This window comes from Aythya ferina, assembly GCF_964211825.1.
Source record: "Aythya ferina genome assembly, chromosome: 7".
In the NCBI taxonomy this organism is placed as follows: Eukaryota; Metazoa; Chordata; class Aves; order Anseriformes; family Anatidae; genus Aythya; species Aythya ferina.
In genome coordinates this window covers 8,907,543-8,934,579 of record NC_140302.1, presented here as the reverse complement: position 1 = coordinate 8,934,579, position 27,037 = coordinate 8,907,543, and the positions used below count along the sequence as shown (strand labels likewise).

General features: G+C 48.2%; 2 long non-coding RNA genes across 5 annotated transcripts in view; one reads left to right on the top strand and one right to left on the bottom strand.

Annotated features, from left to right (window-relative positions):
- Window positions 1-27,037, top strand: part of LOC311439513 — a 160,665-nt gene that overhangs the window by 107,800 nt on the left and 25,828 nt on the right. The window contains exon 11 of one of the 3 annotated variants that reach the window (XR_014694772.1): window positions 9,974-10,617. The exons of the other annotated variants lie outside the window; for them this stretch is intronic. This is a non-coding gene — a long non-coding RNA (uncharacterized lncRNA). Of the gene's footprint in view, window positions 1-9,973; window positions 10,618-27,037 lie in introns of those variants that run through there. 3 annotated transcript variants of the gene reach the window in all.
- The window catches only part of LOC311439516, an 88,063-nt gene continuing 85,830 nt past the window's right edge, over window positions 24,805-27,037 (bottom strand). For both annotated transcript variants that reach the window (XR_014694776.1, XR_014694779.1), the window contains one exon: window positions 24,805-25,189. This is a non-coding gene — a long non-coding RNA (uncharacterized lncRNA). The remainder of the gene's footprint in view (window positions 25,190-27,037) is intronic.

Below are 27,037 nucleotides of genomic sequence, written 5' to 3'. Positions count from 1 at the left end.
GAGCTCTTTGTATTCCTTTGGAGCCTGTGTCGGGGGGGGGGAGGGGGGGGGTGGGTAGAGGGGGGGCGGTTGGGGGTGGGTGGGAGGGGGAAGGGGAGGGTTGGTTGGGAGCTGCTTGTACACTGTTGGAGCCTGGGTTGAGGGAGGAGGTTTGGAGCTGCTTCTACACCTTTGGGGCTGGCATCGGGGGTAGGGGGTTGGGTGCTGGTTGTAGGGGCCTGTGTTTGGGGGAGGGGCTTGGGGCCTGCGTCTGGGGGGGGGGTGGGAGCTGCTTGTACACCTTTGGGGCCTGCATCTGTGGGGGGTCAGGGGCTGTGTCTAGGGGGCTGGGAACTGCTTGTACAATGTAGGAATCTGTTTCTGCAGGGTGGCTGGGAGCTGTTTGTACAACTTTGGGGCCAGCATCTGGGGGTGGCTGGGAGCTGCCTGTACACTGTAGGGGCCTGTGTTTGGGGGGGCTTTGATTCAAAGATCGAAGCCGAAATTCCTTTAAGTGGTATATTCTTTATTGCAGCGCTGGATGCACGGGGGATCTCTCCACCTATCGTGCATACTCAAAGCAGAAAGCAGTCTTGAATTTATACAATCAATCTATCAATATTCTACAAGCACCTATACATATGCATTACCTATCCCCGCCTTCCCTCGCTTCTCATGCTAATTAGTCTTTTGGCACCTTGCGCCTGCGCAGAGCCTTCCAAGAATTGTGGGCAGGGGTCTTTGGGACGTGGGCAGGGGTCTTTGGGAGGAAGACCCCGAGTCTTCCTCACAGTGTACTTTTCACCTTTGGTCAGGAATCTGCTGAATTGGCATGTTTCTTAATTGCAAGAGCTGGTTGTTGCTAATTCTCCCGTTTGTTGTATCTTTATAATGAATTCCAATGTCCAGTTTCGAGATTTATAGTCCTTACATTCGTTTCTCTGTCCGTCTGCCGCTTCCTTATCATGAGTTCCAGTGTCTTGTTTCGAGATATACAGTCCATGTCTGGGGATTGTCCTTGCCTCCCCAATACCTCCCCAATACCTCCTTAATCAATCCCCCCTTTTCTTTTCCCATGCAAATTCTTTTGCATCAGATACTTTCATTATTTACAGTAACACAACAAAGCAGGCATCTAAACAACATGCACACAAATATTCCTAACACTACTAATACGATTAGAGCAATGAATCAATGAATACTTGTTTCAACCATTGGAAATTGGGCAACCAGGAGGTTAACTTATTCCATATTTCACTAAAACTCCATGAAAGATCATCTTTACTGATCTCATGTAGGATCCTTGTCTGCTTCCATATTTCTTCCAGGTCGGTAGAGATCCTTCCACTCTGATCTACATATATACAACAACTTGTGTTTATTACTGTACAGACTCCCCCTTGAGTGGCCAGTAACAAGTCTGGGGTCATCCGATTTTGTAATACTACCTGTGATAAACTAGATATCTCTTCTTGTTGAGCCTTTATAGCATACAGAATTTTGTTTTCTAACTTCTCTATAATTGCAGAAATATTAACTATTGCCTTTTCCAATTCACTCACTCCTAACCATGTGATAAACCATCACACAAAACTATGAAAAGCGGTGTGTCTCTCTACCAATGTATTGTTAATTTTTCATCTGATTCTCTGGATATGATTTCTCAAGTAACCTCGAGGCACTACATCATGTACTGTCATATTGGGGACTACTGCTCCAAGAGTGCAAGTTCCCTTCCAATTCTCAGGCAAGACCTTACGGGCTGTATCATTGCATAGCCAATACCACCCTTTTCCTTCTGGAACCGTCCAGCTGGTTGAATTTGCCCAGCCGCTAGTCGTACTAATATCCATTGTTCAATTACAAGATGTCTGATTTCCCACATAAGTAGTATCCGTATTTATACAATGCTGTTTTCCTATACCCTTAGGCGGGTTACACCTTTGTACACATACATAATAGGATTCTAACGGCATGAAGCTACTCACTTCTAGTTCCAAAACTTCTTAATATTTTCAACCCCAAGATGTGTTTTCCCACAAATTAGTCCAAGATAAGTTTGCAGGCAAGGGAATCCCGATTAACGATACACCCTTATTCCCATGCTGTGGCAGATGGGTGCATACCCAACAGTTCGTCTTATTAGTTACTTGAGAAATTGTTTGTATTAAGGTCAGGTGTAAGTTCTCATCCCAAGTTGCCCACCCCGAATCCGAGAACCGCACCCCTGCAATCATTAGGATCTGGAAAACCGTAATTTTGTTGGTCCAATTGGAGTGGTGGTCTATATCCTCGCCGGGACCTTCTTCACCCTTGAATTGTGGATCCAAGCTGCTTGCTTCTTAATCTTAATGGCGGTGTGTGTTGTCAGTAATACTTGGTATGGTCCCATCCACTTTCCTTCCATTTTTCCTGTAGGGGTTGTCCTGAAAAAGTCTTTATATATATATATAATTCCCGAGCTTAAAGGGGTGGATTGGTTGATCCAACCCTCTAGCCCTGGTCCCTAAAACAAATGTATGTACTTTATTTAATTGTTTCTGAAGTTCAGTTATATAAGCATATAAATATTCTGATCCTAACTGCGTTAGGTCCTCTCCACTAAATAGAAATTGCTATGGCCTTCCATATAAGATTTTGAAGGGACTCAAATTCCCTTTTATTCTAGGTTTAACTCTAATTCCAAGTAATGCTAAAGGGAGGGATTGAGGCCATGACAAATTAGCTTCTTATCCAATTTTAGCTATTTATTATTTAATTAAATGGTTCATTTTTTCTACCTGTCCACTTGCCTGTGGTCTATAAGGAGTATGCAGTTGCCAATCTATCTTTAGAATCTTACTTATCTGTTCTACCACTTGTGCACAAAAATGTGAAACTCTATCAGAAGACATTGCTACTGGAATCCCAAAGCATGGTATTATTTCATTTAACAAGACTTTAACCACTTCTCTTGCTTTGTTTGTTCGACAGGGGAAGGCTTCAGGCCTTCCTGAAAACGTGTCAGTCAGAACCAGTAATAATGATATCCCCCTTTTCTAGGGAGTTCTGAAAAATCAATTTGCCACTGTTGCCCCGAATAATTTCCTTTACCGATTATTCCAAATTTTATTCTATTCTTGGTATTGAGGTTATTGTGTAAGCAAATGCTACATTGTTGAGTTACTTGTTTTATCATATCGTCCCACTAATGTCTGACTCAGGCTCTTATGCAGTGTGCCAGCTCCCCAATGCGTTTTATTGTGTTCTGTAAGAACTATGGGCCATGTCAAACTAGAGGGTATTACTATGTGGTTATCTTTTAAATATACTCATCCATCTGGTTTCATTTTACCTTTCAAATCTTCAATTAATTTTAAGTCTTCTTTTGTATAATTTGGATATAGTTTGGATTTTACCGTCTGGTATCAAAGACAATGCCTTCACCTCAGTTATTTCAGCTGCCTGCTTAGCCTCTGCCAATCGATTTCCAATTTCAAAATCGGTGTTCCCCTTTTGGTGTCCCTGACAATGCATGATAGCTACCTTTTCTGGTTGTTTTACAGCCTCTAACAATTTTAAAATTTCTTCAGCATACTTTGTGTTTTCACTGAGCGGTCAGCGATCCATGTTCTTTCCAAATTGCTCCATGAGCATGTACCACGCCGAATGTATATTTAGAATCTGTCCAAATATTTACCCTTTTTCCCGCTGCCAGTTCCAATGCTCTCGTGAGAGCAACTATCTCTGCCTTTTGAGCTGATGTTCCAGGGGGTAAAGGCTTAGACTCGATTACCTGCTGAGTAGTTGTTATAGCATATCCAGCTTTACGTTGTCTTTGCATAACAAAACTGCTCCCATCCGTGAACCAAGTTTCTTCCGCATCTTCCATGGGCTCCTCCTTAAGGTCTGGTCGGCTGGAATACACAGTCTCTATAGTTTCTAAACAATCGTGAATCACAGGCTGTGCCGGAGCATCACTAAGAAAAGAGGCTAGATTCACAATATTAGTTATCACAATTTCCACGTTGTCCTGTTCTACCAATATTGCTTGATATTTCAAAATCATCAATTCTTGTTTAAGTTGTTTAAAGACTTTTTGTGCTTCTCCAGTCCAGACTAACTTTGACTGGTTAATCTTTATCAATTCACATAGAGGCTTTACCAATAGTCCATAATTATAAATCCAAAGGCGACACCAACCTGTCATTCCTAAAAAGGTTTGTAGCTCCTTTACCATTTGAGGTTCTGGAGTCCGGCAAATGACTTCCTTATGTTCAGTTCCTAGTTCTCGTTGTCCTTCCGAAATTTCAAATCCCAGATAGGTCACACTTTGTTGAGCCAGCTGGACTTTCTGTCAAGAGACTTGATATCCATTTAAACCCAGAAAATTAAGACGACTTATAGTCCATTGAATACAACTCCCTTTAGTCTCAGTAGCTATTAAGAGATCATCTACATATTGTAACAAAGCACCTTCAGTGTCCGGAGGCATCCATGTTTCGAGTTCCCTTGCTAATTGGTTTCCAAAAATAGTGGGGCTATTCTTGAATCCTTGAGGTAGTAATGTCCACGTAAGCTGCGTCTTTCTGCCTGAATCGGGATTTTCCCATTCAAAGGCAAATAGGTTTTGGCTTTCTGTGGCTAAGCCTAGGCAGAAGAAGGCGTCTTTTAAATCCAGTACGGTAAACCAGACTTGACTATTCTTTAATTTAGTCAGCAAAGTATAAGGGTTTGCCACTACTGGATGTATATCCTCAGTGATTTTATTTATGGCCCTCAAATCCTGAACTAGCCTATAGCTTTTTCATCTGCCTTTTTAATTGGCAATATGGGTGTATTGTATTCTGATTTGCATTCAATCAATAATCCATACTGTAAAAATTTATTAATTATCTCTTTAATTCCTTTCCTATCTTCTATCCTCAAAGGATATTACTTAACCTTACCGGGTTTCTGTCCTGGCTTTAATTTAATAATTATTAAGGTCACATTTTTAGCTCTTTCAGGGGTTTCAGTAGCCCAAACTCCTGGACATACTTGATCTGTGATCTCTAAAGGTATTTCACTTTTAGGGTCAGTTTGTATTAGTGCCAAGCTTAACACATTTGTTAGTTGTTCTTCTCCTATACTTAATTCCATTTTCCCTTTTTCAAAGACAATTTCTGCTCCTACTTGCTCTAATAAATCTCTACCTAAGAGTGCCCATGAGGAGCTAGGCATATATAAAAATCTGTGTATGCCCCATTGTTTCCCTAACTTGTACTTCAAAGGTTCACAAAAATAAGCCTTTTCGGTTACACCTTGTCCTGGTTCCAGTTAGAACAGAGTTAATTTTCTTCCTAGTAGCTGGTGGAATGCTGTGTTTTGGCTTAGGATGAGAAGAGTGCTGATAACACCCCGATGTTTTAATTGTTGCAGAGCAGTGCTTATACCAAGCCAAGGACATCTCAGCCTTTTGCCCTGTCCTGCCAACAGGCAGGCTGGGGGTGCAGTAAGAGCTGGGAGGGGACAGACCCAGGACAGGTGACCCAAACTAGCCAAAGGGGTATTCCATACCATCTGACATCATGCTAAACAATATATAGGGGTGGCTAGCCGGGGGAGGGGGCCGGACTGCTCGGGGTTCAGCTGGGCATCGGTCAGCAGGTGGTGAGCAATTGCATTGTGCATCACTTGTTTGTACCTATTATTAGTAGTGGTACTATTATCATCATTGTATTATTATTATTATTATTATTATTATTATTATTTTGTCTTATTAAACTGTCTTTATCTCAGCTCACGGGCTTCACTTTCCATTTCTCTCCCCCGTCCCAGAGAGGGAGGGGGAGGGTGAGCGAACAGCTGCGTGGTGTTTAGCTGCCGGCCGGGTTAAACCACAACACACCTTTTACCCTAACATAATAATTCTGTGAAGGCATTAATGCTTGATTTAGAACTGAATACGTTGCCCCATATCAATAAGAAATTTCACTTCCATTCCTCCCCTAGCTTCATTATAACCAGTGGAGGATCCGCTAGGGTAGGTTCCCCAGGTCCCCATTATTCCTGTTGAAATCAGGGGTTGATTACCCTAGGAAAAGGCTAGTCAATTTGTCCTCCGAAGCCAGGTCCAAACCGTTTTGTTTTATTTATTTATTTATTTATTTTCATTACATTTCAGAGTTGGTCTAAAAATTCCATAGGGGTTTCTTTTAGACCTTGATGGAAGCATATTCTCAATTCCCAATTCATCCAGGTTTTAGTATTTACTTTTTAGTATTTTACTTTTAGTATAACCGTTCATAATTTTCAGGATGATTCGGGTCTTAGCGGGGGTCGGTCAGGGGAATGCAATTGTCCACAGTTCCCTGAGCGGTCCCATCGGCAATCTGAGCTCGCACATGAACTCAGGTTGTTTTAAGAGTTAACTGCTTTTCTGTTTCTGTGACAACTCTCTCGGACCCATCATGGTCCCCCTTTGCCCTACAGGGCTAACACCCGTGATTTTAAGATCTCTGCCTCGGGCAGAGGCAGAACTATTAACATTCCTACATCCTCTTTCCCTGCTCATTCAACTTCAAACACCTTTAACACTTTCAACAACCCTTTTAACACTTCCTTTATCTTTCTCCAGCCTGTACTTCTCTAATGCCAACATCAAAGGCTCAGTCAGGGGCCAACTTAATTCCGTACCTTTTCCCACCAAGATGCTGAAACATCAGTATACAACATTTCATCCTGTTCTGCTTCTCAAAAAACAACATTAACTGTAGCAAAATATTATAGTTTAAAGTTCCATTTAGGGGCCACTTTTCTCCACATTCCAGCTTATAAAGCGGCCACCACTGATTACGATATTTTATCAATGTTTTCCTGTTCACACTTCCACCGGCAGATCCTCCAATATCCTTCCAGTGACTTAAAACACATCCTAACACACTTTTCTTTAAAATTTCACTGCTTGTTTGCCCCCCCATTTTCCAGTTTACACTTTCAGAATACACATGTTACTTGCAAAAGCGTATCACAAAACGTATCACTCACAAAAACATGGGCACGCATTATCTTTCAGTAGCGATGTCACAAAACTACTATTACCAGCAATATTGCCAAAATCACAATAACAATAGTCAGAGTCAAATTCCACATGCGATAAGTCAGAAAACCGAACTGTGTAACACCGTAACGATATCTTTCTTATAACAATGCCACGAACCTACTATTACCACCAGGAAAATAGCCAAAATCGCAGTAACAATAACCAGAGTTAAATACCATACTCCATGAGTCAGAAAACCGAAATAGACAACACAATTCCAGATGGACCTTAAAGCGAGCTCCTTCCTTAAGGTCCCCAAACATATACTTATGGTGCTAACCACAAAGTATATACCAAACACTGCCTCGCAGAAGATCACCTTCTGACTTACAGACAGTTCCAGATGACCGGTCTACCAGAAAACCAAACCAGAATAAAGAATATACTCACTTACAATGATGGGGTCCTTGTCTGCCTCCGCAGTGATCCGGTGGGTCGAGGAGTCCCTCCGGGAAATCCCGGGGGTACCCTAGGGAGTCCTGTTCCCAGCGGGTCCTGCGGTCCGGCAGAGAGGTTGTCCCATCTGGGGTGCCAGATTGATTCAAAGATCGAAGCCGAAATTCCTTTAAGTGGTATATTCTTTATTGCAGCGCTGGATGCACGGGGGATCTCTCCACCTATCGTGCATACTCAAAGCAGAAAGCAGTCTTGAATTTATACAATCAATCTATCAATATTCTACAAGCACCTATACATATGCATTACCTATCCCCGCCTTCCCTCGCTTCTCATGCTAATTAGTCTTTTGGCACCTTGCGCCTGCGCAGAGCCTTCCAAGAATTGTGGGCAGGGGTCTTTGGGATGTGGGCAGGGGTCTTTGGGAGGAAGACCCCGAGTCTTCCTCACAGTGTACTTTTCACCTTTGGTCAGGAATCTGCTGAATTGGCAGGTTTCTTAATTGCAAGAGCTGGTTGTTGCTAATTCTCCCGTTTGTTGTATCTTTATAATGAATTCCAATGTCCAGTTTCGAGATTTATAGTCCTTACATTCGTTTCTCTGTCCGTCTGCCGCTTCCTTATCATGAGTTCCAGTGTCTTGTTTCGAGATATACAGTCCATGTCTGGGGATTGTCCTTGCCTCCCCAATACCTCCCCAATACCTCCTTAATCAGCTTGGGGGCCTCCCTCAGGGCGGGGGGGAGGGTTGGGAGCTGCTTGTATAGGGTAGGGGGCCTGCCTTGCAGGGGTTGGGAGCTGCTTGTAGAATTTGGGGCCCTGTGTCTGGGGGGGGGGTTGGGGGCTGTGTCTCAGGGGTGTTGGGAACTGGTTGTACACCTTTGGGTCCTGTCTCTGGGGGGGAGCTACTTGTACACTTTTGGGGTCTGTATTTGAGGGGGGTTGGGAGCTGCTTGTGCACTTTTGGACCTATGTTTAGGGGGGTTGGGAGCTGCTCATGCATTCTAGGTGCCTCCCTTTTGAGAGGGGTTGGGGCCTGCATCTGTGGGTGGTTGGGAGCTGCTTGTACACTATAGGGGCCTGGGTCTTGAAGGGGGGTCTGGGCTGTTTATACACCTTTGTGGCCTGTGTTTGGGGGGGGGGGGGTGCCTGTGCCTGGGGGAGTTGGGAGGTGCTTGTTCACTCTAGGAGCCTCCATTTGGGGGTCTTTGGGGCCTCCCTTTTGTTATAAGTTGCCCCTTTAATTAATTTTCAGAGAGCATTGCATTAATAATAGAAAGGAATTTATTGAGTAAGCAACAGCAAGCAAAACAGCGCTGGGCGGCCGGGGAGTCTCGGTTCCGCCAACGGCGCGCACCTCACCCCCCCCACGGTCCCTTTTTATATCTTGGTGATTTCAGGATTACGCAGCACATCCTGGTGTATTCTGCGACTGCGCGCACTGTTGCTAGGGGGTCGTCTCTGTCCCTCTGGTGGTCGTGAAGATGAAGGCCGTAGTCTTCCTCCGCGTTGTGGTTCAACTTCTTTTTTTATTTGGTCATGTTGGCCCAGCGTGAGACAGGAATGCAGGATGTTGATACACTAGTTTAGCAACTTATCAGGAGATGGTTACATGAACTTTGCAGCAGTGTCTTTGAACAAAAGAGGCAACTGAGATGCAGAAGGAGAGAAGGGGAGGGGGTTCTCTTTTTTGTTACATTAAGCAAAAGAATTTTCATAGTGTCTAGCCAAGTATTATACATCTTACTTCAGCAGGGAGCTTTTGCAACTCCTGCTCCTCAAACGGAACTCCTTGTTTTATAATACAAAAGACAATGAACAAACATTTATTGTGTATTACACCTTTGAGGGGGAGGGAGTTGGGAGTTGGTTGTACACCTCCGCATCCCATGTCTTGGGGGGGGTGGGGGGGGCTGGGACCGTTCTCTGAAGAGGCGGGTTGTGAGCTGCTTGTACACCTGTGTCAGGGGGAAGGGTGGGGGGGTGAGGGTGGGCGGGGGGCGGGCCCGGGTCTTGGGCCAGTGTCTGTGTGGAGTCCAGTTCTTGGGAGGGGGTGGTGGGGTAGGAGCTGCTTGTGGGCAGTTGGGGTCTGCATCTGGGTGTGGTTGGTGCCTGCTTCTGTTGGCAGTTTGGGGCCTGCTTGTAGACTTCTGCAGCCTGGGTTTGGAGGCTTTTCTGTAACGTTTGGGGTCTGCATTTTTGCTTTGGGATGCATCTTGAGCTTTTGAGGCCTAGCTGTAGCATTTGGGGCCTGCATCTGGGGCTTTTCTGTAGCGTTTTGGTTGCGTATTTGTGATTTGGGGCCTGTATCCAGGGTTTTGCCTTTTTTGTAGTTTCCATCTTTGTGTGTGTGTTTCGTTGTTGGTTGTCTGGGGTTAGGGGCAGTTTGGGGTCTGGATTAAGGTCAGTGTCATTAGCTTTAGGGGGTTGATAATAAGGGTTAGGGTTGTGGTTAGAGTTGTTAGGTTTAAGGGGAATAAGGCTTTCAGGGTAAGGGGATCAAGGTTGTGGGAATAAAAATGTTGTTTTTGCGCAGTTACATCCTGTAGAGGGAAGGAAGGTGGTATTGCGATACGCTTGCAGCGATAAGACAGCTTAACAGTGTGAAATGAGTTCATCTGATTCGTGTCAATATGGAACAATGCTGGGGCCGCATGATATGATGAAATGTGACCTTCTGTCTTACGTACCCTTGTATAACCACATGTCTGAGAAAACCACAGTGGTTAATATATATAGTTCTTGTATCTTGCAAAGGAATGGTCCAGCAATTCGGGTCAATAGGGGATAAGAGAACAAAGGGGTTTCAGAATAACTGCTAACTATTACAACTGTTGCATGGGACACTATGCAAGTGTCTGCCATCCAGCCAAGATGGACAAAGGAGAAGGACAAGAGAAAAGCCTGGGAGGAAGACTACAAGCCTTCAGTACGAGCAGCCCCCAGAGGGACCACCGGAGACTGATAATGCATGCACCAGTGGGAGGGTTTGGATTCTGGGAACTAATTAGAATAATCCTGCCTTTTGTAGAAGTAGTAATGAATATGTATTAGCCTAGCAGCATAAAAACCAGCCGCCGATGTAACTTGTGTGCGTCTTGGTGGAGCAGAGACTCCTGGTGCACCCAGCGCTGCTTGCTTACCTCTATTCATTTAATAAATTGTAAATTTCAATTGCAATCCGATTTGGGACCCAGTCATTTATTACAACTGGGGGCTCGTCCGGGAGGGCTTTGGTTCCTGATTTCTGGTTTGATCGCAGAGAGGCACCCCCACCATTTGGTGGCTGCTGTTTGAGTCAGGTCGGAACTAATGGCATCTTGAACCTGAATAAAGGTAAGCAAAGTTTCTGATTTTTTTTTTCAGTTCCCTTACCAGCCGCAGAACTATATTTTGCCCATAATTCTGTGTGTGAAGATCCGAACGAAGATGACGGAGTCGTAAGCATTTAAAGCGTGTATCGTTCAGTTGGGTGGGGTTCGGTTGCCTGTGTGTGTAAGAGTGTGACTGAGATGGAACTTAGTTCCGAAGCGATTGTGGAGGTCTTCTAACCGCGGTTCCAATCTCCCGCGAGGGACTTGGCCGGTGAAGGACCGAAGCGATTCCTATAGGATTTGTGGGTGTGTGATAGGTCCTCGACCCCCTGCAAGACACTCTTACTAAGGTAACCAAGGGCTGTGGGAATTGCAATAGTAAAATTCCTAGATGGGTCAGACAAAATCGAAGACCAGAGACCAGAAGAAAGGGAGCAAATTACCAGACATACCACCCGAAAGTCCATTAGGAATAACAATTAGAAATTGGAATGATAGGGACCCCAGAAAAGGAAAAAGTAAATTAAAAATGGTCCAGTATTGTGTGACAGAATGGCCAAAGGAGCCTTTAAGACTACATGTCTTTTAGGCTGTTTTTGGATCCTTCAAAGACTGGATTTGCCAGGCCTTAAATATCCATGTTAATTCAAAGGAACCTTTTAGCCAGGAAGAAAGTGATTATGCAGGATTATGGATCAGGAGGACTTCACGTCCTTTTCCAGCTTCAATATTTACACTAAAAGCAGGTAAGAAATTTGAAGAACAAGAAGAACATGAAAAAGAAAAAGAAGATAAACGTGAGCCGTTGGATAAGCTACCACCTCCATATCCTAACAATCCACCCCCGGCGGCTCCCCCTCCGGTGGCTGTGGTATCTCCACCAGTACCACCGTTGCCCCAGCTTCCACCACCAACAGCACCAGAATTAGACCGCCCTCCGGCTGCATGCACGAGAAGTAGGACTGCCGTATCTGAGAGAGCTTCTGTATATCCCTTAAGGGAGGTAACTGGTGTATAACTGGTGCGCGTCTTGGTGGAGCAGAGACTCCCAGCGTACCCAGCACTGTTTGCTTACCTCTATTCATTCAGTGAATTGTGAACTTTGATTGTAATCCTATTTGGGACTTTTATTTATTATAACAGACAACCTTGTAAAACGCAGACAACCAGAATCCTTACAGCAATTAGGTGGAAATCACGGCGTAAGAAACATTACCACCTCAAAGAGTAAAAACCTCAAAAGAAATGTGACTTGTAACAGGCCAGCAGCTGTGTATTTTCTGTGAAGCACCAGCTAGATTATGAACCTTGAATAGCACAGTTAATGGGGAAACAGGGGAGGGTCCCGGTCCTCGGCAGAAAAAAAAAGTGTATAAACTGTGTATGGAATTGGTAGGCACCCTCCTGCTTGTGGGACACCTGCCATTGTAATCTCGAATAATAATGCTACTGTACGGAGATCCTCGACTCAGCCTATGCTATTTGCTACAGATTGATTCAGGGTTTTAAGGTTTCAGGGATTGGGCACTAGGGTTGGGTTTCAGGGTAAGGGGTTTCAGGGTTTATGTTTAGGATTTTAAGGTTTTTAGGGTTGGAGTTTTAACGGTTAGGATTTTAAGGATTTGGGGGTTAGGGTTTTAAGGGTTTCAGGGTTAGCGTGTTAGGGTATTAGAGTTTTTTGGGTTGTAGTGTTGATACGTTTTTTAGGGTTAGAGTCTTAGGGTTTTATTTTTGGTCAGTTATTTACGGTTAGGGTTTTAAGATCTTTTTTTTTTTTTTTTTTTTTTTTTCAGGTTAGGTTCTCCAGGGCCAGGGTATCCTAATTTTGGGGGTTTGGATTTTGAGCATCTTAATTGTTGGGGTTAGGCTTTTGTGTGCCCTAATTTTTTGGGATAGGCTTTTAAGCATCCTAAGTTTTTGGGAAAGGGTTTTGAGCATCTTAATATTTTTGGGTTTGGGTTTTGAGCGTCCTAATGTTTTTGGGTTAGGGCTTTGAGCGTCCTGATATTTTTGGGTCAGGGGTTGGAGCGTCCTAAGCTTTCGGGATAGGGTTTGGAGCGTCCAAAGTTTTCCGGATAGGGTTTGGAGCATCTTAATATTTCCAGGATAGGGTTTGGAGCGTCCTAAATTTTCAGGATAGGGTTTGGAGCATCTTAATGTTTTGGGTTTGCGTTTTGAGTGTCCAAAGTTATTGGGTTTGTGTTTTGAGCGTCCTAAGTTTTTGGGCTAGGGCTTTGAGCATCCTAACTGATATAGTATAAACTCATTTTAGGATAGAATAAAGCTTGTGGTTTGATATTGTATAAACTTACTTTAGGATAGAATAAAACCTGTGATTAAAAGTTAGCAAGGACAAAGTAAACAACATTTTGTTATCCGTAGACCTTCTGTTACGTTTAAGCATTTTTGTTATTTGAAAACACCCCATTATCCGTTAACACTCAGTCAGGCTGAGACTTGAGATAACTTGAGTCAACTGTCTGTTCTGTCCTGTTAACTGAGACATCCTGTTATCCGCCGACCCCCAGTTAAACCGAAAGACAACTCAGCATTTTTACAGCCTGGAAAACAACCGATTAAGAAAGTGCATTACGAGGAAGACCTACGGCCTTCCTCCCAAAGACCACTACCCACATCCTGGAGACCCTGGCCCACAATTCTTGGAAGGCTTTGCGCAAGCGCAAGGACTGATAAGCTAATTAGCATACGAAGCGAGGGTAGGCGGGGTTAGGTAATGAATATGTATAGGTGCTAATCGAATATTCATTGATTCCCTGTATAAATACGAGATAGTTTGTCACTTCGAACATGCACGATAGGCGGAAGGATCCCCCGTGCATCCAGCGCTGCAATAAAGAATATACCACTTAAGGAAATTCGGCTTTGATCTTTAAATCATAACGTTTTGGGTTGGGTTTGGGTTTTGAGCATCCTAAGATTTAGGGTTAGGGGTTTTAGGCATAGGTCTTCAGGGGTTTAGTGTGGTAAATAGTTTGGGTTAGGCCTGTAGGGGTTTCGAGGTTTTTTTGATGTTAGGGCTTGAGGCTTTTTTTGTAAGGGCGGTGAGGGTTGCAGTGAGTGCTTGTAAATGTAGTTCTCGAGCACTCGGCCTGTGATTGGCCATGCCGGCTGTTCGGGGAATGCTGGTAGGTGTAGTTTTCCGGCACTGGGAGGCCATGTTGGGTGCCCAGAGCATGCCGGGAGATGTAGTTCTCGGGACTCCAGACTTCCGGGAGGCCATGTTGAATGCCCAGAGCATACCGGGAGATGTAGTTCTCGGGAACTAGGGTTAGGGGCTAGGGCTGGGGCTAGAGTTGGGGTTTCAGGTGAGGGTTTGGGTTGGGGGTTATTGTTAGGGTTAGAGGGTTAGGGTTAGGCTTAGAGGGTTAGGCTTAGAGGGCTAGGGTTAGGGATAGGTTTAGAGGGTTAGGGTAAGGGTTAGGGTGAGAGTATTAGGGTTAGGGTTTGGGTTCAGATTAGAGTAAGGGTAAGGGTTAGGGCAAGGGTAAGGCTAAGGGTAAGGGTTAGGGTAAGGCTTAGGGTGAGGATAAGGTTTAGGTTTAGGGAAAGGGTTAGGTTTAGGGTAAGGGTTGGGGTAAGGAGTGGGGTAAGGGTAAGGGTAAGGGTAAGGGTAAGGGTAAGGGTAAGGGTAAGGGTAAGGGTAAGGGTAAGGGTAAGGGTTAGGTTTAGGGTAAGAATAAGGGTAAGCTAATGGTTAGGATAAGGGTAAGGGTTAGGGTAAAGGTTTTCATTTATTAAAGCTGAAACACAGTATGCAATCTGGGACGTCACAGCCAGAGCTGCCTATGGCAAGGTGAGAGAGGAAAAGATGGAGCAGATGTTCTACTCCTAGTTTTTTCTTTATACGTAAATAAAAGTTTGAGCTAATTCCAGTTGGAAGAGTTCCAATTACTTGCTTGGTCATAATGTCTTTTAATATTCAAAGCTGCAGCAAGAGCATGGGGATTTTTGCTTCTAGAAACACCCTAGTTCTCTTGTCTGCACTATGCACGCTGTTGAGGTAAAACGGATTAAAAAATAAAAAGAAAAATCACACACAAGCAAAAAGAAAAAAACCACCACAGCTGCTGCTGCTCTCTTCCTACTTCCTTGTGCTTTGCCCCTACCCTTTCCCAGGTGATTGGGTTTGGGTGCTAGGCTGGGCCAAATGGTATGTGAGTCCCAGGCATCCCCTCAGAGAGCTCATTCTGCTTGGGCTGCTCTTTGGGGTGTTTGTTTTTCCTTCGGTCAGTTGCAGGCTTCTACAGGTGGATCAGAGTTTATGGACTGATGCGTTTCCAAGTAGTGAGGGGTATGCTACGCACATCTTTTTGAGGTAACAGCTAGCAGGATCTGTTAGAATAAACTAATGTAGTACTTGTTGCCTTTATTGCATGCAGTTCTGTATCAGGTGAGTAACTGTTGTGAGTAACTGAAGTCAATGTTACTTTGTGTGTTTGCTGTGCAGTGCCTGTGCGGACTATTGCACGAGACACAGCTTTCTGACATCTGGCCCAGCAACTACTAAATAAGGGGAGGGGAGAAGCTGAAGAACGACCAAAGGACAAAGCCTGGGAGGAAGACTACGAGCCTTCAGTACAAGCGGCCCCCAGAGGGACCACCGGAGACTGATAATGCATACACAAGTGGGAGCGTTCAGATTCTGGGAAGTAATTAGAATAACCCTGCCTTTTGTAGAAGTAGTAATGAATATGTATTAGCCTAGCAGCATAAAAACTAGCCTCCTGATGTAACTGGTGTGCGTCTTGGTGGAGCAGAGACTCCTGGCGCACCCAGCGCTGTTTGCTTACCTGTATTCCTTTAATAAATCGTAAACATTAATTGTAAGCCTATTTGGGACTCGGTCATTTATTACAACTGGGACCTCCCGATGGGTGGAAGCTGTCGGGATAGCTCGGGATGCTGAGGCGTGGTGCTGCAAGGAGTTTGGTGGTCGGTGGCGCCCTGAGGCAGGCCGAATTGGGAGGGGGCGAGGCGGCGGGTGGTCGGTGGCTTCTGTGGAAAAGGCCCTTGTATGGGGGGCTGCGCATTCAGAGGAACCTTGACAGGCTGCAGATAGGGGCAGGCAGGAATCTTTTGAAGTTCAGGAGAGGGAAATGCCAAGCCCTACCCCTAGGGAGAAACACCTCTGTTCACAAGCACTGGATATCTCCATACTAAATAAGCATTTCTTCATGGAAGGGGTGGTTTGATATTAGAACAGGCTGCCCGGGGAAGGGGTGAGAGACCCGATCCTTAAAAGTATTGAAGAGACATGTGGACATAGCCCGGGAGTCCGGCCTCCGGCAGGGCGGGAGCTGGCTCTTCCGAGCCCCTGTGCTCCGGTCTTGTGCGACGCGTTTGCAAGCAGCACCGGGTTCCGGGTCCGACATTGGACGGTTCGGGGACGGCGATTCCAGGGCCGTCGGATAGCGGGGGCCGGCTATCTCATGTCCCGGGGATCCGAATTCAGGGGGCGTGGGGGCCGGCCGTGCAGTGAAGCGGGGGGCTGGCGTCCGCCGGCTTCCCAGAGAGCGGGCTTTCGGTCCCGTGCGGTTCGGTGGCCGGCCGTCCCGAAACCCTGGGCACCGGTCTTGTGCTAGACTCAGCGGGCTCCGGGGCCGAACTCGGCTTCTCGGGGACGGCGGTCCCGCTGTCCAGGTGTCCCGCCTCGGGCGGCGCGGGGCCGGCTGTCCCTAGCAGCTGGGCTCCCAAGAGCTTCTGGGCTCCCAAGCATCGCCCAAGACCGGATCCCAGAGAATCGGGACGGCCGGCCACACCGCTGCGACTAGCACAAGCGTCTCCCGACAACGGAGCGCAGGGGCTTGCGAGGGTCAGATCCCGCGCCCCGGGATAGAGAAACGGGGAGCGCGGGTCGGCCGGCCGCAGCTTCGCACGGGACCGAACGCCCTGTCTCCGGGACGGCCAGACCCCGAGCCGGCAGACAGCAGCCTCCCGCTTCACGGCACAGTCGGCCCGCAACCCGCCCGAGTTCTGATCCCCGGGACACGGGACAGCGGGCCGCGCCGCCCGAGGCCGGACACCTGGACCCCGGGACCGCCGTCCCTGAGAAACCCAAAGTCGGACCCGGACCCCGGTGCGGCTAGCACACGCGTCGCCCAGGACCGCAGCCCAGGACCTCGGGACGGTCGCATCCCGCGCCTCCGGCAGGAGCTACCCGGGAGGGCAGGACGGCCTGCTGCAGCTCCGCAAGAGACCGAACCTGCTGGATTCCGGGACGGCCAGACCCCGAGCCGGTGGACAGCAGCCTCCCGCTTCACGGCTCGGCAGGCACCCACGTCGCCCTACTTCGGACCCACGGGACACGGGACAACTGGCACCCGCGCCACCGGAGGACAGAATCCCGTGCCCCGGGATCACCGTCCTCAAAGTGCCCGAAGTCGGCTCCTGACCTCGCTGCGACTTGCACACGCCTCGCCCAAGAGGTTCTAGGGACAGACTGCTCCAGAGCCGCCTGAGGTCGTACTGGGACTGCGGTGCGGTTTGTACATGCATCGCCAAAGACCGGAGCCCTGGGAAGCGTGATGGCTGGACCCCACGCAGCCCGAGTTCGGACCCCCGGGACACGGGACAGCCGGCACCCGTGCCTGCAGGCTCTTGGGGGCTCGGAAGGAGTCCTGATGCTGTGCCAGCACTATGCAGCAATAGACACAACACTGGAGTGAGATCAGTGCTGTTCCAGCTACGAGTGCAGAGTACAGCACTGTGCGGGCTGCTGCAGGGAAAAGGTGACTCCAGCTCTGACAGACCCAACACAACTTCCACCCCTTATTCCATAACATTTGTGTCACAATCAGGTACAGTTTAGTATATAGATGGTCTCATCACCATATTTTTCTGTCCATTGAAGCATTTTTATGCCTGTACTTCTCTTTATTCTATAGGTCTTTTCCCAAAATGCTCATAAAAACTGTTGATGGTTCTACCTTCATCTGTCAAAGTGGTCACTCAGGGCAGGCATAGTTGGTTTTCTTGACACCAGCACCAGCTCAGCTCACATCACTGTTGCACTTGCCCGGTTCCTTGCAAAGTTGACCTGTCATTGGTTCTGCAGTGTCCTCCTACAACACGTAACTTGGATGACAGATTAATTTTCTCCCAGTGTTAAATCTCCTTGAGGCACACACTTGATATCCCCATCTTTCTGCATCACCCACCAGGTATACCTGGTCCTTGGGCAAAGACAATCCCACGAGTGGGTTTGCCTTTTCCCATGGCAGGGGCAACCCACACCGCCTTCCCCATCCACTTCCCCACATGCACTACAGGGACTTTAGCTTCTCCCACAGTGTGTAGGGGTTTTGTTTCAGCAGGACCAGCACGGCTTTCAGACCCCCTGTCGTTAACTAGCCAAGTGGCCTCTGGTAGATTTATAGCCCAATATGTCCCAGCACCCAATGCTCGCAGCATCGTTTTTAACAGTCCATTGTACTTCGCAACCTTCCCAGAGGCTTGTGGGTGATAAGGGATGTGATACACCCATTCAATGCCATGTCTCTTGGCCCAGGAAGTGATCAAATTGTTTCGGAAGTGACTCCCATTGTCGGACTCAATTCTTTCTGGTGTACCATGTCGCCACAGCACTTGTCTTTCCAGGCCCAAGATAGTGTTTCGGGCCGTGGCATGGTTTACAGGGTATGTTTCCAGCCACCCAGTAGTTGCTTCTACCATGGTGAGTATGTACCGTTTGCCTTGGCGGGTTTGTGGAAGTGGTCCGATGTAGTCAATCTGCCAGGCCTCACCATATCGAAATCCAAGCCATCTCCCCCTATTCCAGGGACACTTTACCCTCATGGCTCATTTGATTGCAGCACAGATCTCACACTGATGGGTAACCTGTGTGACAGCCTCAATGGTCAGGTCCACCCCTCGATCACGAGCCCATCTGTATGTGGCATCCCTCCCCAGATGTTCTGATGTTTCATGAGCCCATCGAGCTACAGACAGCTCACCCTTACGTCCCCAGTCCAGGTCCACCTGAGCTATTTCAATTTTTGAAGCTCAATCTACGTCTTCGTTGTTCTGATATTCTTCGGTAGCACGATTCTTAAGCATATAGGCATCTACATGACGTACCTTTACAGCCAGGTTTTCTACCCGGGCAGCACTATCTTGCCACAGGGTAGCAGCCCAGATAGGTTTACCTCTGCGCTGCCAGTTGTTCTGTTTCCATTGTCGCAGCCACCCCCATAGCGCATTTGCCACCATCCATGAGTCAGTGTAGAGATACAGTACCGGCCACTTTTCTCTTTCAGCAATTTCTAGGGCCAGTTGTATAGCTTTCACTTCTGCATACTGTCGTGACTCACCTTCCCCTTCCATGGCCTCCACAACTTGTCGTGTGGGACTCCACACAGCAGCTTTCCACTTCCGATGGCTCCCTACCACACGGCAGGATCCGTCAGTAAACAGCACATACTGCTTTCTGTCTTCTGGCAACTCATTGTATGGTGGTGCCTCTTCAGCACGAGTTACTTCTTCTGTCGGTGCTCCGAAATCCCTGCCCTCTGGCCATAATCCTTTCCAGGATTCCCGGGCGGTTGGGTTTCCCCATTCGAGCCCGCTGTGTAATTAACGCTACCCATTTACTCCACGTAGCATCGGTTGCATGATGTGTAGTGGGGATTTTCTCTTTGAACATCCAATGTAACACAGGTAGCCGTGGGGCCAAGAGAAGTTGTGCTTCTGTACCGACAACTTCTGAAGCGGCTCCAATCCCCTCATATGCTGTTAATATTTCCTTTTCAGTTGGGGTGTAATTGGCTTCTGATCCTCCAGAACCCCAAAGGTAGGCCTCGAGTTTCTCCTGGGGTCTTCTGTCAGAGGCTCCAGGTGAGCCCATGCTCCCCAGCTGCAGTGTACAGTATGTTTTGCACAGCTGGTCCAGTACGGACAGGCCCAAGGGCTACTGCACGAGCTATTTCTTGTTTGAGTTGTTCAAAAGCCTGTTGTTGCTCGGGGCTCCACTCGAAAGAGTTCCTCTTTCGAGTCACTCAATATAGAGGAGTCACAAGCTGTCTATAGACTGGCACATGCATTCTCCAAAATCCCACAAGACCTAGGAAAGCTTGTGTTTCTTTTTTGCTGGTTGGCGGAGACATAACTGTTATTTTGTTGATCACATCCGTCGGAATGTTGCGACGTCCATCCTGCCATTTTACCCCCAGGAACTGGATTTCCTGTGCAGGTCCCTTGACCTTATTCTGTTTAATGGCAAATCCAGCTTTCAGGACAATTTGAATTATTTTCTTCCCTTTCCCAAAAACTTCTTCTGCTGTGTTACCCCGTACGATGATATCATCGATATACTGCAGGTGTTCAGGAGCTTTCCCCTGTTCCAGTGTCGTCTGGATCAGTCCATGGCAGATGGTAGGGCTGTGTTTCCACCCCTGGGGCAGTCGATTCCAAGTATACTGAATGCCCCTCCAAGTGAAAGCAAATTGTGGCCTGCATGCTGCTGCTAGAGGGATAGAGAAAAATGCATTAGCAATATCAATTGTGGCGTACCACTTTGACTCTAGTTCGTACTGGAGTTCTAGCATGTCTGGCACTGCTGCACTTAGTGGTGGTGTGACTTCATTCAGGCCCCGATAGTCCACTGTTAGCCTCCACTCGCCATTGGACTTTCGCACTGGCCGTATAGGACTCTTAAAAGGTGAATGAGTCTTGCTGATCACTCCTTGACTCTCCAGATGGTGAACGAACTCATGGATAGGAATCAGGGAGTCTCGCTTGGTGCGATATTGCCGCCGGTGCACAGTTGGCACTTGCTGTTCTTCAATCCTCAGCAATCCTACAGCAGAAGGGTCTTGTGAGAGACCAGGCAGAGTAGACAGCTGCTTAATCTTCTCTGTGCTCAAGGCAGCTATGCCAAAAGCCCACCAGTACCCTTTTGGATCCTTGAAGTACCCTTTCCTGAGGTAGTCTATGCCGAGGATGCACGGAGCCTCTGGGCCAGTCACGATGGGGTGCTTTTGCCACTCATTCCCAGTTAGACTCACTTCAGCTTCCAATATGGTAAGCTCTTGGGATCCCCCCATCACTCCGGAGATAGAGATGGGTTCTTGGTGGCCTGATGGCATTAGGGTACACTGTGCGCCTGTGTCCAGTAAAGCTGTCTATGTTTGCGGTTCCGGTGTGCCAGGCCATCGAATCCAGACAGTCCAGTAAATCCGGTTGTCCCTCTCCTCTACGTGGCCAGAGGCAGGGCCCCACTAGTCCTGGTCGGAGTATCTATCAATTATTTCTTCCAAACGTGAAGCAGAAGTCTCTTCATCAGGGTCAGGAGTAATACTATTCCTTCTACTGCCTCTGGGGGTCTGTTCAACAGAAACTGGGGCAGCAATCCTCCTAGGGGCCCTCTTTGTTGCTGCTGTATCTTTCCGTAGCTCACGTACCCGAGCAGCTAGGGCCGACGTCGGTTCACCGTCCCACTTCCTCATATCTTCCCCGTGGTCACGTAAATAAAACCGCAAGGTACCTCGCGGTGTGAGTCCCGGATTCTCCCTTGTTTGAGCCGGGGACTGCTGGCGCTTGATGGCCAAAAGATTTTTCCGTCTAGGTGAGGACGAAGCTATGTGTTCATCTAACCGTTGGGACAGTCTCTCCACAGCTGAAATGCAGCCCCGTACTGGGGTAGAGAGATTTTCTTCATATTGATGAAGTTGATTGGACACGTTGTCCACAGTTGGCCCCATCCCCTCGTCCCAACCCATGACTGCCAGTGTGCTGGCATGTGTTGGAGGTGCAGCCCGTACAAACTTCCGCCACATGGACGCTGTGCATTGGACTTCATCGGGGTCTTTAGGTGCCTGGGCGTTGTTTAAATCACTATAAAGCATCTCCAGCACAGCTAATTCCCGCAGCTGCTGGAGGCCCTTATCCATAGTGGTCCATTTGTTTACTTGGTAGACAATGTCCTCTTTGTGGGGATACCTTTCTTTCACAGCTGTTAGGATTCGCCTCCAGAGGCTGATAACTTGTGCCTCTCTTCCAATTACTCTGTCAATGAGCCTTTCTCCAGAAAGGGATCCCAGCTGCTTGGCTTCGTTGCCTTCTAGCTGTTGGGTATTGGCCCCGCTATCGCAGCATCGAAGCAGCCAAGTGAGGATGTGCTCACCTGGATGGCGACTGAAGTCTTCTCGTATTTCTCGCAGCTCACTCAAGGATAGAGACCTAGTAGTTTCTGATTCATCTACGATTTCAGTCTCTTCTTCGTGATGTTGCCGTGATAACGCTGCTTTAGAGCCGCTTGCCTTTTCCTCTTCTCCCTCATCTGTAGGAGGAGCTTCTTCCCTTACTAAACGACCTGATCTCCGTTTCCACTGTTTCGTCTTTACTACAGGGGCGACTGATACCATAGATGGTCGGTCCTCTGGGGTGGTCACAGTGTGTGCTGTCTCATCATCAAATTCAAGAACCTCCCTTGAGGGTGCTGGGCAATCTTAATTGACATTTGATAGGCGTAAGCCAGACCCCAGCAGCGTGCAGCCAGCTGGTGGAGTTCTCTAGTATTGCCAGGGTCAGGGCATACATCTTTCAAACATTCTACCAGTTTTCTTGGATTTTGTACTTGTTCAGGGGTGAAATTTAGAACCATTGGAGGAGAAAACCAGGATAGGTACCTGCCCAAATCCCCACACACACCTTGCCACCCACAACTCTGTCTGGGGACAGGTCCTTGGATAATATTCTTAATAAATTGCTTTACCTTGGGGAAGAAGACAAACACGAGACCTAGTAATAGGAGGATAATATCTCACCAGGGGTATCCAAGATACTGAAAGGCTGCTGTAATTAGCCCACAGGGAGAAAAATAGAAGGCACCACACCCGATATTATTCACGGATTGACTGCTTGAGGCAAAAAAGAAGGCACTGTAATTCTTAATATTTTCAATAAGATAATCTCCAGGAGACCAGGAGGATAACAATGCCGGGCTTGAATACCAAACAAAACTGAAGGCCAGTATGTTACAGCACAACATGATAAAAAAAAACAAGCACAGACTTCAACACTTTCTCCGATCGGATGTAAAGGAAAAAAGAAAACAGAGAGTGGGCTACATACAACGTATCCACACGGAAAAGTATTACCAGAAAACACAGCATTATGACTACCAATATGTTGGTTGTAAATACTTCAATCACTACTATTGTTATCTCAACCAACCCTCGAGCCCCACGTTGGGCGCCAAAAAGGACTGTGGTGGTTTTACTCAGGTGGGCAGCCGAGCTCCACCACAAGCGCTCTCTCACTCCCCCTCTCCTCAAAGAGGAAGGGGGAGAAAATACAACACAGAGAACTCGAGGTTTGAGATAAGAAAGGTTTAATTAAAGGGAAAGGGAATGGGGAGGAAAAAACAGAGACAAAAGAAGCAATCAGTCCGCGCGGAAGCACAGAGAGAGAAAAAATTATTCTCTACTTCCCATCAGCGAGCGGTGTTCGGCCACGCTTCAAACGCGTAGTGGTTGTTCAGGAGGAACAGCCCTCTCCCCCACGAGAGTCCCCCTTTTATTGCTGAGTGTGACATCAGGTGTTATGGAATATCCCTTTGGTTGGTTTAGGTCAGCTGCCCCGGCAACGTCCCCTCCCCATCACTTGCCCACTCCCAGCCTGCAGGCTCTTGGGGGCTCGGAAGGAGTCCTGATGCTGTGCCAGCACTATGCAGCAATAGACACAACACTGGAGTGAGATCAGTGCTGTTCCAGCTACGAGTGCAGAGTACAGCACTGTGCAGGCTGCTGCAGGGAAAAGGTGACTCCAGCTTAGACAGACCCAACACACGGGGTCCGGGTCCGACTTCGGGAGGCTCGGGGACGGCGGTCCCGGGACCCGCGTGACCGGCCTCCGTCGGCACGGGTGCCGGCTGTCCCGTGTCCCGGGGATCAGAACTCGGGCGGGTTGCGGGCCGACTGTGCCGTGAAGCGGGAGGCTGCTGTCTGCCGGCTCGGGGTCTGGCCGTCCCGGAGACAGGGCGTTCGGTCCCGTGCGAAGCTGCGGCCGGCCGACCCGCGCTCCCCGTTTCTCTATCCCGGGGCGCGGGATCTGACCCTCGCAAGCCCCTGCGCTCCGTTGTCGGGAGACGCTTGTGCTAGTCGCAGCGGTGTGGCCGGCCGTCCCGATTCTCTGGGATCCGGTCTTGGGCGATGCTTGGGAGCCCAGAAGCTCTTGGGAGCCCAGCTGCTAGGGACAGCCGGCCCCGCGCCGCCCGAGGCGGGACACCTGGACAGCGGGACCGCCGTCCCCGAGAAGCCGAGTTCGGCCCCGGAGCCCGCTGAGTCTAGCACAAGACCGGTGCCCAGGGTTTCGGGACGGCCGGCCACCGAACCGCACGGGACCGAAAGCCCGCTCTCTGGGAAGCCGGCGGACGCCAGCCCCCCGCTTCACTGCACGGCCGGCCCCCACGCCCCCTGAATTCGGATCCCCGGGACATGAGATAGCCGGCCCCCGCTATCCGACGGCCCTGGAATCGCCGTCCCCGAACCGTCCAATGTCGGACCCGGAACCCGGTGCTGCTTGCAAACGCGTCGCACAAGACCGGAGCACAGGGGCTCGGAAGAGCCAGCTCCCGCCCTGCCGGAGGCCGGACTCCCGGGCTATGTCCACATGTCTCTTCAATACTTTTAAGGATCGGGTCTCTCACCCCTTCCCCGGGCAGCCTGTTCTAATATCAAACCACCCCTTCCATGAAGAAATGCTTATTTAGTATGGAGATATCCAGTGCTTGTGAACAGAGGTGTTTCTCCCTAGGGGTAGGGCTTGGCATTTCCCTCTCCTGAACTTCAAAAGATTCCTGCCTGCCCCTATCTGCAGCCTGTCAAGGTTCCTCTGAATGCGCAGCCCCCCATACAAGGGCCTTTTCCACAGAAGCCACCGACCACCCGCCGCCTCGCCCCCTCCCAATTCGGCCTGCCTCAGGGCGCCACCGACCACCAAACTCCTTGCAGCACCACGCCTCAGCATCCCGAGCTATCCCGACAGCTTCCACCCATCGGGAGGTCCCAGTTGTAATAAATGACCGAGTCCCAAATAGGCTTACAATTAATGTTTACGATTTATTAAAGGAATACAGGTAAGCAAACAGCGCTGGGTGCGCCAGGAGTCTCTGCTCCACCAAGACGCACACCAGTTACATCAGGAGGCTAGTTTTTATGCTGCTAGGCTAATACATATTCATTACTACTTCTACAAAAGGCAGGGTTATTCTAATTACTTCCCAGAATCCGAACGCTCCCACTGGTGCATGCGTTATCAGTCTCCGGTGGTCCCTCCGGGGGCCGCTCGTACTGAAGGCTCGTAGTCTTCCTCCCAGGCTTTGTCCTTTGGTTGTTCTTCAGCTTCTCCCCTCCCCTTATTTAGTAGTTGCTGGGCCAGATGTCAGAAAGCTGTGTCTCGTGCAATAGTCCGCACAGGCACTGCACAGCAAACACTCAAAGTAACATTGACTTCAGTTACTCACAACAGTTACTCACCTGATACAGAACTGCATGCAATAAAGGCAACAAGTACTACATTAGTTTATTCTAACAGATCCTACTAGCTGGTACCTCAAAAAGATATGCGTAGCATACCCCTCACTACTTGGAAACGCATCAGTCCATAAACTCTGATCCACCTGTAGAAGCCTGCAACTGACCGAAGGAAAAACAAACACCCCAAAGAGCAGCCCAAGCAGAATGAGCTCTCTGAGGGGATGCCTGGGACTCACATACCATTTGGCCCCGCCTAGCACCCAAACCCAATCACCTGGGAAAGGGTAGGGGCAAAGCACAAGGAAGTAGGAAGAGAGCAGCAGCAGCTGTGGTGGTTTTTTTCTTTTTGCTCGTGTGTGATTTTTCTTTTTATTTTTTAATCCGTTTTACCTCAACAGCGTGCATAGTGCAGACAAGAGAACTAGGGTGTTTCTAGAAGCAAAAATCCCCATGCTCTTGCTGCAGCTTTGAATATTAAAAGACATTATGACCAAGCAAGTAATTGGAACTCTTCCAACTGGAATTAGCTCAAACTTTTATTTACGTATAAAGAAAAAACTAGGAGTAGAACATCTGCTCCATCTTTTCCTCTCTCACCTTGCCATAGGCAGCTCTGGCTGTGACGTCCCAGATTGCATACTGTGTTTCAGCTTTAATAAATGAAAACCTTTACCCTAACCCTTACCCTTATCCTAACCATTAGCTTACCCTTATTCTTACCCTAAACCTAACCCTTACCCTTACCCTTACCCTTACCCTTGCCCTTACCCTTACCCTTACCCTTACCCTTACCCTTACCCTTACCCTTACCCTTACCCTTACCCTTTCCCTACTCCTTACCCCAACCCTTACCCTAAACCTAACCCTTTCCCTAAACCTAAACCTTATCCTCACCCTAAGCCTTACCCTAACCCTTACCCTTAGCCTTACCCTTGCCCTAACCCTTACCCTTACTCTAATCTGAACCCAAACCCTAACCCTAATACTCTCACCCTAACCCTTACCCTAACCCTAACCACAACCCCAACCCCTAACCCCTAACCCTTACCCTAACCCTCTAAACCTATCCCTAACCCTAGCCCTCTAAGCCTAACCCTCTAAGCCTAACCCTAACCCTCTAACCCTAACAATAACCCCCAACCCAAACCCTCACCTGAAACCCCAACTCTAGCCCCAGCCCTAGCCCCTAACCCTAGTTCCCGAGAACTACATCTCCCGGTATGCTCTGGGCATTCAACATGGCCTCCCGGAAGTCTGGAGTCCCGAGAACTACATCTCCCGGCATGCTCTGGGCACCCAACATGGCCTCCCAGTGCCGGAAAACTACACCTACCAGCATTCCCCGAACAGCCGGCATGGCCAATCACAGGCCGAGTGCTCGAGAACTACATTTACAAGCACTCACTGCAACCCTCACCGCCCTTACAAAAAAAGCCTCAAGCCCTAACATCAAAAAAACCTCGAAACCCCTACAGGCCTAACCCAAACTATTTACCACACTAAACCCCTGAAGACCTATGCCTAAAACCCCTAACCCAAAATCTTAGGATGCTCAAAACCCAAACCCAACCCAAAACGTTATGATTTAAAGATCAAAGCCGAATTTCCTTAAGTGGTATATTCTTTATTGCAGCGCTGGATGCACGGGGGATCCTTCCGCCTATCGTGCATGTTCGAAGTGACAAACTATCTCGTATTTATACAGGGAATCAATGAATATTCGATTAGCACCTATACATATTCATTACCTAACCCCGCCTACCCTCGCTTCGTATGCTAATTAGCTTATCA